Consider the following 10,550-nt stretch of genomic DNA (forward strand, 5'->3'; position numbering starts at 1 on the left):
TTAAGTGACTGAACAAAGCGACGACGTTGTTCATGTATTACATGCAAACTATGAGATGATATATGGTTAACTGTTACCAAAACGAATTAAGAAGAGAGCAGCCTGATTGTTGGTTTACATTTTGTTCTCGGATCTGGACGGTAGGTGGCTTGGATCTTCCTGCAGGTTGGCTCGCTATTCTGGAAGAGAAAATAAATCTTGTTTACTTCTACTATGTAAGTGTAACCAATCAATGAAATCTGACAATGAGTCGATGACAATAACAAATTACGTGAGTTACCTTGTCTTGATTGCAGTAGTCATGGCCATGAAAGCTTCTCCGACATTGGTAGCATTCTTCGCACTTGTTTCCAGGAATGGGATCCCAAGTTCATGGGCTTAATCCTGTGTTGAAAGAACAAACATAAGAGAAAATCATTAAGACCAGTGTGTCAAAGAACCTCAACTGTGAAGCATCATAAAACGATATTACGTTGGCTGACTCAGTTGATACAACTTTCTGTGATGTGAGATCCCAACCCGGTGCTTGATCCTATTCTCACTGGCGTACGACAGATTTGATCTTGACATTGTTGAAGCCCTCTTGGTCTGTTACATCGAATGCCACCTGACAAAAATGAAGTAAATATGATGGTTCAGAGTCTCATTCACGGATATCAGATAACATAGAGATAAGGTTAGTGTAATAGTGAATATACAATGATTCCATGAGCTTTTCTGGTGATGGCTCTAAGACGTGTTTGACCTGCCAGATCCCACTGAATAATCAGTAATGGTAATAAGAAATGAAAATTCCAAAATATCTTGAGTTCTACATGGATTAAAGTAATAAGTGGAAATACCAAAGCTCCTACATTATTCCTCATTGACAATGCACAGAAGTCTTCTGTTTTTATGTTTATTTTCCCACTGATGCTTCTCTTAATAGCTCCTTCAAAAACTGTAAGAACCACACCAATCTTTTGTCTGAGAATGTTGACTTTTCTTGATGGATGCGTTTCAACGGTATGAACCATATATCAAAAAAATGCTCAAGGATTATCAACCCTTACTTCTAGTCTTGAGATGGGGATGTTTGTAGAAGGAATCTGATCTCTGTCTTCTCTAGAAGAAGAGTCGCAGCCACCACTTTTAGACCTTTATAATGGATAATCATATAACCATTGGTTCTGTTAAGGAAGCACCATGTTGTTGGATGTGATTGGAAGTTGAGCCAATAGTTGTCTGCAGAAGAAACATAGAGCAAATTAAGAGCAGGCTATATGACAACACTGGAGATTATTTGTTTTAAGATTTTTTTTTTTTATCTTAACAGCGTTGGTTTTGAAGGTGGAAGTGGAGTAGAATTGGAAAGCTCAACATTATTTTGTGGTTTCTCTGCAGACTGTAAAATCTGAAACATGTTAAACCCAAAGACCAAAAGACTTAAGATTTACAATAGATTATTTTATGAAATATGTAAGAGAATAAAATACAAACCAGCTTTTCATAAAATAGAATCTTTGGTCTAGCAGTGTTAATCTTTTGGGTTTACTTACCTCAAGATGAACATTCGAATGATAGTTTGATACCAATTAACAAAGTATTTCCTACCACAGTCACCACACTTGTATTTTCCTACATATTTCATCAGTTATTTGACCTTAGTTAGTATAGGATCTCAAATATAAACATAAGATGCACGTAAAATTATACAAATTAAGATGAAATGAAAGACCCAAATGTTTCTGGCAAGATTCAGCATTGGTAAATACCTTCGGTTCAAACCTGCTTGCAAAATCTTCAGGAGGTTGAGCCTGATTCTGAAAGTCATTAGCCTTGGCAAAGATACTACCCTACTCAAAGAAAGAAAAACAAAAGTAGGATTCAATCATAATCGACATAAGCTGCACTTAAAAATACACACATCAAGACGAAATCAAACAACTAAAACTTTATGGCAATCAATATTCAGAAACGGTAAATACCTTGTGTTTAAACCTCCTTGAATAATCTTCATGAGAGTGAGCCTGATTCTGAAAGTCATCAGCCTTGGCAAAGATATTTACCTAGAATATTTTACTGCCAATATCAAATCAATTCAGAGAGTTACCAGAACTTGAAAACCCATAAATCCCACAAAGATAAACTGGATGGAGAAACCAGATGTGACATACCAAAGTCCCGTAAAAGAGTCTTGCGCTTTCCTTTTGAGTTCATCCTCTGCAAAGCTGTAACAAACTCTCCCTTTCTTCTTCACATTTCTCCCTCGGCTCCAGAAACGTCTTCCCAGAAATTTTGCCACACTCCTGTACAATCCATAATCAGAAAATCTGGATATTTATCTGAAATTATGTGCCAAGCAAAGAAACTGAAATAAAAGGTGTGAATCTACCAACCTGTTCTTGCTGACCATGTCTCCGCTAATCAATAACATACATAGTAATAACAGAGTACGATAAAACACATCAACAACGAATTAGACGAAGAACAATGGAATAAAAACATCACCTTATCAACCTTGACGGAGGAAACAACGGTTTTACTTGGTTGAATCGGTACAGCGGAGGAGACAGCGGGCATCACCTTATGGACCTTGGCGGAGGAGACGGCGTTTTTACCGGTTGGTTGATCCAGAACGGCGGAGGAGACGGCATCCTTGCCGTTTGGTTTCTTCACAATCGGTTTGTCAGAACTATGGCTTTCCCGACTTCACTGCGATAACAAATTGAGAGAGTTTTGATTGAAAAAACACATGAAAGAAGAGAAGAAGGCGAAAGGAATCCATTGAAAGAGTTTAATCAAGAAGTCATTAGAGCAGTTAGTGGTGATTTACTGATCGAAACGGATTCGTATAGATGAGAAATGGAAGAGTTAGGGTTTGGTAAGGCGTAGAGAAGAGAGAAGCTCGTGGCTGAGAAAAACATTGTTATTTTGTTTAGAAATAAAGCCCAAACGTGAAATGCAGTTGAAGCCCAATAAAGCTAGATCATGGATCTGACGTGGCCAAAAGCTCTTCTCCTATTGGCTGGAATTAATTTGCTGAGGTGGAGGCCTTCTCCTTTGAAGTTATTTACCTTTTAATATAGTATTGATTATATATATTAAAGTTACATATTTTTTAAAAAATAAAATAGGGACCAATAAAATATGGTGAACCACAGTAATATGTTGTTTTAGTAAAAAGACATAACATTAACAACTGACAAGAGCCATTAGCCAGTGTAGGGACTTGCTGACTTGCTTCGTCTTTTGTTTTGTGCGAATCCACCTTTGTTACTTTGTTGGTAAAATACTAAAATCTAGTACTGGCATTAGACTTTTTACTCATTCGTAGCAATTTAAAATCATTAAGTCGTAAGTTTTTGAAAGTCTGGGTTTGTTAATAATCATCAGTCAAATGTATATATCTTCCTTTGCAAGTCCTAAAGAGTTAATATAAATCGGAGGATGAAAGAACTCGTGTTCAAAACAAAACTGAGGATGCAATCCTTTAGAGAGAAAAATGAGAAGCATGCAGTGTTAGATCATGTCTTCAATGTATATAGAATCTTGTAATAAACTAATAACACGTCATCGGAAAGTATAAAACGTTAATAATACATCTGAATTCGAGTTATCATAGACGATGCAATTAAACTGCCCATTGTAAAGTTCTTAATCAGTTCAAGAAGTATCGGCAGTAGCTTTCCCCTAAACTAAATATTAGTAATGGCTCATGAAAGGTAACACGTGCACATTAACAGTAACATGGGATCCAATTCAATTCAAAGAAGAAGTACTTTCTCTTCAACTGTGATGCGTCCCCATGGCCCGATTTTGGCGTGTGATGTGTTAATGTAGTGAGGGCAGAGAAATAATAGCAGAAAGTAAAACACACAAGTTTATCTTTTCGAATTCACTAGAACAAGAGAGTCTTACACCAATCTTTTCTATTACAAGAATCCTTTAGGATTAGCCTCAATCCTAAGCTAAAACTCACCCTAGAGTCTAGACTTCTGTTTATCAGGATCCTCCAAACCCCGAGCTAAACTCCCCCTGAGTCTAGGTTTCAATTTTCCACTTCACGGAAGTACTTCACCAACTACGTCAGCAACTAACGCACAGCAGTAACACCAAAGGCTTGATCACACAAGCACACACCAAACGATCTCTCAACTCTTCTTTCTTTTTAGCAGAGACACCCTTCTCCATGGAGGCACGTCCTCCTTGTATAGATAACCAGAACTTGCCCCACAAGTTCTTCCAAAAGCAACTTAAGCAACTTTCCATTTTCTCTTTAGGAAATAACTCTTTTGCCTTTTCCTCTCCAAGTAATACCATTTACCTTAAATGTAAACTTTCTGATAAATATATTACTTCTTCTCCAAGCTTAACAAGCCCACGGACATCACAAAACAGGAACTCCAACTCAGCCCATCTTCATGACACACACATGTACTACCTCCTGTAGTACTTCACGAACTGATACAGAATATACATCTTCAATCTCCCCCTTTTTGACTATGCATGTGAACTCATCACCACTGGACATAAGACCACGTCTTCAATCTCCCCCTATGAGTCACATCATTGTCAAAAACTAATATGAAGATCTATATCCTCCAAAGTAAGGAGGAAATCCCATTCCACCATCTCCATAATGATCAAATCTCCTAGACCACGTATTCCTGAGCCCAAATCCTCCATGATTAGCTCCTTGAACTGGCTTGAAACACTCACGTCGAATATGCCCTTGAACTCCACAAGAATAACATATAGGACCATGACTCCTCATACCATAAACACCATAAGCTTGCACCATCTGATTCTTCTCCCTCAGCAACTTGAAACACCTTGGCCTAATGTGTCCAATAATACCACAGTGATGACAAACAGGCCTCCACTTTCGTTGAGCTGCACTCTTCAATCCAGAACCTCTCTCTGGAGCAGTCGCTGTAGCAGTTGCCGTAGCAGTACGCGTAGCAGTCGCGTTCTTCACATCAGTTGCAGTCTTCTCTGCAGTCTTTCCATTAGATGTCTTCTCTGCAGACACCTTAACCTCTGGCTCTGTAGCAGACGTAGTTACAACCTCAGCTTTTCCTGCTGATACAAAAACACCTTCAGCTGTAGAACATTCTCCTTGATATCCAAGGCCACATCGATCACTCTTTCCAATACTAAGGAGATGATCTAGCTGCTTTGTTCCACCATTCAGCATCTTCAAACCCTTCTGAGTTTCTGCAAGTTGAGCACCAGCCAGTCGTGCTTCTTCTTCTTTCTCTGAGGCATACTTAAGTGCTTCAGCAACTTGAGCTTCTAGCTTGACCTTCTCCTTAGCAAACTCTGAATTCGCTTCAACTTGCTTGAGCCAATTCTCATACAGCATCTCATAATTCCTACCAAGATCAAAGTCTCCATCATCGTCATCACCTACAGTATCATCATCACTTCTACATGAACCTCCTGACACAGACGCTGTTGCAGATCCCGTAGCAGATCCCGTCGCAGATTTTGTCTCAGACCTAGAATCCAAAGTTGTGAACGCCACCATGTTCTTCAACTTCTCACCATCATCTGAATCAGTACCAGATTCATACTTGACGTCATCCTTCTTCTTTAGCTTCAGTAAATTCCCACAATCCTTGCGAACATGGCCAAATCCATTACACTCATAGCATTGTACCTTTGATGATGATCTGCCTGAATCACTTCTTCTTGCATTCCTTATCCTCTCTTCTCTTTGCTTCAGATAGCCAGCAAAGTTTCTTGACAGCAACACCGTAGGATCTTCAGAAGATGAACTCTTCAAAGCAATTCCATGTGGATGTTCTTTGCTTTTCACCTTTCCACCATGTAATCTACTCAGCTCAAAAGCTTGAAGAATCCCAACAAACTCATCAAAAGGCATCTCATCCAGATTGTGAGATTCTTCTACAGCAGAGATCTTTGACTCAAACTTGGATGGCAACGATCTCTTCAGCTTCTTCACCAGCTTCTTGTCCTTGTACTGCTTTCCAAGTGCAAAACATTCATTGGAAATATCACACAACTTAGCACTAAACTGAGCCACGGTATCCTCTTCATCCATCCTCAGATTCTCAAAACTTGATGCTAACATATCCAGCTTGGTACGCTTCACACTTGTAGTACCTTCAAACATATTCTCCAAAGTCTTCCATGCCTTCTGAGCTGAAGCACATTGAGAAATCAACTTGAAGTAGCTAGCATCAATAGCATTGTAAATTGCAGTCTTCGCCTTAGAGTTGCAACTTGAAGCCTTCTTCTCTGCAGCAGTCCACATATCTATTGGCTTAAGAACTTCAACTTTCTCATCATTAAGCATCACCGGAGGACTCCAACCAGCTTCAATAGAACTCCAACAATCCTCATCAAGCCCACTGATAAAAGCTTGCATACGAACCTTCCAATACCCATAATTGGATGAATCAAGACGTGGGGGTTTTGTCATAGACGTTCCCTCTTGATATGCCGCCGTCACAAACTCTGTTCTTCTTCCTGACGCAGTCTCTGTCACTCACCTTGATCTACTCGAAACTAAGTCGTTAACTCTATCGAGCCCCGCTCTGATACCACTTGTTAATGTAGTGAGGGCAGAGAAATAATAGCAGAAAGTAAAACACACAAGTTTATCTTTTCGAATTCACTAGAACAAGAGAGTCTTACACCAATCTTTTCTATTACAAGAATCCTTTAGGATTAGCCTCAATCCTAAGCTAAAACTCACCCTAGAGTCTAGACTTCTGTTTATCAGGATCCTCCAAACCCCGAGCTAAACTCCCCCTGAGTCTAGGTTTCAATTTTCCACTTCACGGAAGTACTTCACCAACTACGTCAGCAACTAACGCACAGCAGTAACACCAAAGGCTTGATCACACAAGCACACACCAAACGATCTCTCAACTCTTCTTTCTTTTTAGCAGAGACACCCTTCTCCATGGAGGCACGTCCTCCTTGTATAGATAACCAGAACTTGCCCCACAAATTCTTCCAAAAGCAACTTAAGCAACTTTCCATTTTCTCTTTAGGAAATAACTCTTTTGCCTTTTCCTCTCCAAGTAATACCATTTACCTTAAATGTAAACTTTCTGATAAATATATTACTTCTTCTCCAAGCTTAACAAGCCCACGGACATCACAAAACAGGAACTCCAACTCAGCCCATCTTCATGACACACACATGTACTACCTCCTGTAGTACTTTACGAACTGATACAGAATATACATCTTCATGATGTCGCACTAACATCATGTGTGTTCTCTTTCTTGTACAACACACGCGCACGATCGCAAATAATCTATCAAACAGTCGCAAAGACTTTGGTAATATGCTTGCTTTGGTTTCGGTTCGGAGCAAAAGGAGAAAGGAGAAGAACATACACCAAAACAACATCGAACAAACTTGGAGGTTTTTTTTTATGTTTAAATTGGAAAGTGACTCCTATAAACATGGATTACAAAGAGAGATTCAATTCAAGTATTGGTGTAGCCATGAATATTAACTTGTTAGTTCAAGTAATTCAAATACTAAATAGTCACCTTATTCGCCGCTCAAAAGATAATAGTTGCCTCATTCAAAATATATTAAATTACTTTTTTTTTGGTAACCATGTTAAATATTATTAACTTTACTTTTTCTATATTCATTATTTATGTTTGGAGATATTTAATAATAATCTTTGGTTGGTTATATATTCAAACATTTAACCAAGCTCAATTTTATCACTCTTCAATTCTATGATATAATATAGCTAAAATAAATACGATTCCCCACGGTTAAGGGAACATCCAAGTTTTAGCACTTAAGAAATATTTGTCCCAAATCTGTTGCATTAGGTCTAGTTGGTTTGGTATAGAGAGATTTTTGTAGCAATTAGGCAACATGGCGAGGATATGGTAGTCAAAAGAAGAGATGCTAGCGAGGAAACAGAAATGAACAAGGAAGAGTGAGTAATCAAAGAAGTGGAGAGACAGAGAGGATAAATGCTGGGAACAGATCACGAAGACACGAACAAACTCATACTGTTTTTGGAGTTTCCAAAAAGAGATGACGTGAAAGGTAACCCAACAGTAAAGTCTATCTCTCTCAATTTTCAAAGGTGAATGAATCAATGACCCATCTAATCTTATAGCCCTCTTTGCCCCTACGAACTCTCTAGACCAACCTATTTTCACATCCACCAACAAAGTTTGTCTTAAATTGTACCCTCTTTCTTAACCTCATTGGTATATTTGGTTACAATCACACTACTTATTTATTTCCATAACCGGAGTTACTTATCCAAATTCTTAACTTAACCGGTCCCTTCAACTAATCATTTGGTGGTTTTCATGTAATATTTTAGGGTTTGAATGAATCAAATAGTCCATATGATTTGCCGAACCAAAGAGTTAGTTCATTTTTTCATAAAATAAGGTGGGTTATACATGCAAATTTAGTAAAAAAATACTGTAAATAATATTAAGTGAAGTTACAAAAACTGATATTTAGTAAATTTACAAAAATAATATATTGTATTTTTTTCACCAGATCTGTTTATTTAAACAACGATCTTATATGGTGGGGGCAGCATATAAAATAAGGCTCTGCTGAACTTGGTACGGTTATTTTCTGCGTGTGTATATATATAAAATTGTATGGAAGGACAATAATGAAGAAAAATTTGAGGCTAAAATAAAATAATTACTTTATGAATAATATTAAAGAATAAAAACGAAAGAATGTGACAAGTAGTGGGACGTAAGGGAGCAGCAGACGACAAAGGCTAATCCATGAGATTCTGTTAGGTGTGTTCCCTTGACAGAGCCATATTTTGAAGTTTTCCTTGCTCTGAATCTCATAATCCTACTAATTTATTATGACATCCAAGTCATGGGCTGGTAATTTGTCTTGAATTTTATTGATGATTAGAGTTTTAGTTGCATGGCAAAGATTCGATTTTGACGGATCCTTGATTTTACTATCCTGATTCAGATCCGAACGTTTCGAATATCCTATTTTCTGAGCGGATCCAGAATGGAGTTCGAATCGAATCCAGATCCCGAATAATAAGTCTCATGTCTACCTCCAACAATAATCTAATTATTAAGAGAAGTTTTATGTATTTAAGAAAAAAGAAAAATAATGAAATTAAGAGAGAGAAGACAAAATATTCCAATGTTATCGGTTTATAGAAACTATTAATAACCCCAAAAACACAAGTCACTATATAAGAGAAAATCAGTATTGTTAAACCCGGACCAGATCGGCGGTCGGACCGGGTTCAACCGCGAACCGGACACCTATCCGGGTTGGTTTAATGTCAAAACCCAACTAAAGTTGAACCGGTTAAAAACCCATGTTGAACCGCTAAAAACCCGGGAACCGAGTGACCCAACGAACCGACGAAACCCTGGTTCGTATAAAAATCAAAATTTTGTTAATAAAATAATTATTTTTTCTCCCTTTTTAACATATATACTATTTTGTTTGTCACAAATTGCAACCAAAATAGAGTTTTGTAACTAATGTGTATATAATTTTTATAGGTGATGAAGATTTAGAAAGACAAAGATTTGGAGAATAAACTTTAAATGTTTTTTTTCCTATTGACTTTAGATTTGAACTATTAATTTTTTTTTTTTATTTTTATCACATTTCAATTTGTTATTTTTGAAAGTTTTCTAAACATTATGACTATTTTTTGAAAAAAATATATATAATATTTATAAAATAATAAATTCAGTTTAATCTAATCGACCCCGGTCGAACCAGGTCGAACCACAATGACCCGTGACCCAAAATATTTCTGGTTCGTTCCCCGGTCCGGTTTTAAAAACACTGGAGAAAATCAAAGTTTTTGTTGAATAAAAAATATAATATAATTGACTAACTATAATACTAATATTTCTTTTAGAAACTTATAAGGTTTTTTATTGTTGGACTTGTTCTAATGAGACACCAAAAGTGACACTATTCCACTAAATTTGGTGTACCATGAATAGTGTTAGACCAAATTTAATATAATATTATTCATCACACCAAATATTTAATATGCATAGTTCATTATGTTTCATTTAATAATATAGTTCAACTATTACTATCAATCAGTTCAAAATTGTAACTAAACATGAATATGTTGTATTATTTATATTTTTAAATTATTATTGTATCATTAAATTATTTTTTTTAAATAAAAAATCACTAAATGATTATTATAATTTACTTTATTTTGTAATGTATTTTAATTTTAAAATATCGATTATAATCTTTATTTAAGTTATATTTAGTGAGTAATGAATACTTAATTATATTACATTATTGTAAAGTTAGTTTTAATAGTAAATAATTAAAATTTTATGCAATACTATTAAATTCACAAAATATTACATTATTGTAAAGTTAGTTTTAATAGTAAATAATTAAAATTTATTTAATACTAATAAATTCACCAAACATTAAAATAAAATTTTTATTTATTTTATTTTATTTTATAATATAGTTAAACTTGTATTAATAACTAATACAATTTTATCAAAATAAATATATTATTTTATTATGTGGTTTTCGTAATTAATAGTTTGTAATTTTA

General features: G+C 36.0%; 2 long non-coding RNA genes across 2 annotated transcripts; both read right to left on the reverse strand.

The window, feature by feature from the left end:
* Nucleotide 1: 1 nt before the first annotated feature.
* On the reverse strand, nt 2-568 carry LOC130508220 (uncharacterized). The gene is made up of 3 exons (XR_008942765.1): nt 473-568; nt 281-384; nt 2-179 (listed from the first exon to the last, which is right to left on the reverse strand). It is a non-coding gene; the product is annotated as an uncharacterized LOC130508220 (long non-coding RNA).
* A 296-nt stretch (nt 569-864) lies between these two features.
* On the reverse strand, nt 865-2,066 carry LOC130503899 (uncharacterized). The gene is made up of 5 exons (XR_008941068.1): nt 1,968-2,066; nt 1,755-1,835; nt 1,539-1,617; nt 1,053-1,393; nt 865-940 (listed from the first exon to the last, which is right to left on the reverse strand). It is a non-coding gene; the product is annotated as an uncharacterized LOC130503899 (long non-coding RNA).
* Nucleotides 2,067-10,550: the final 8,484 nt, after the last annotated feature.

Source organism: Raphanus sativus, chromosome 1 (assembly GCF_000801105.2).
Source record: "Raphanus sativus cultivar WK10039 chromosome 1, ASM80110v3, whole genome shotgun sequence".
NCBI classification, from domain to species: Eukaryota; Viridiplantae; Streptophyta; class Magnoliopsida; order Brassicales; family Brassicaceae; genus Raphanus; species Raphanus sativus.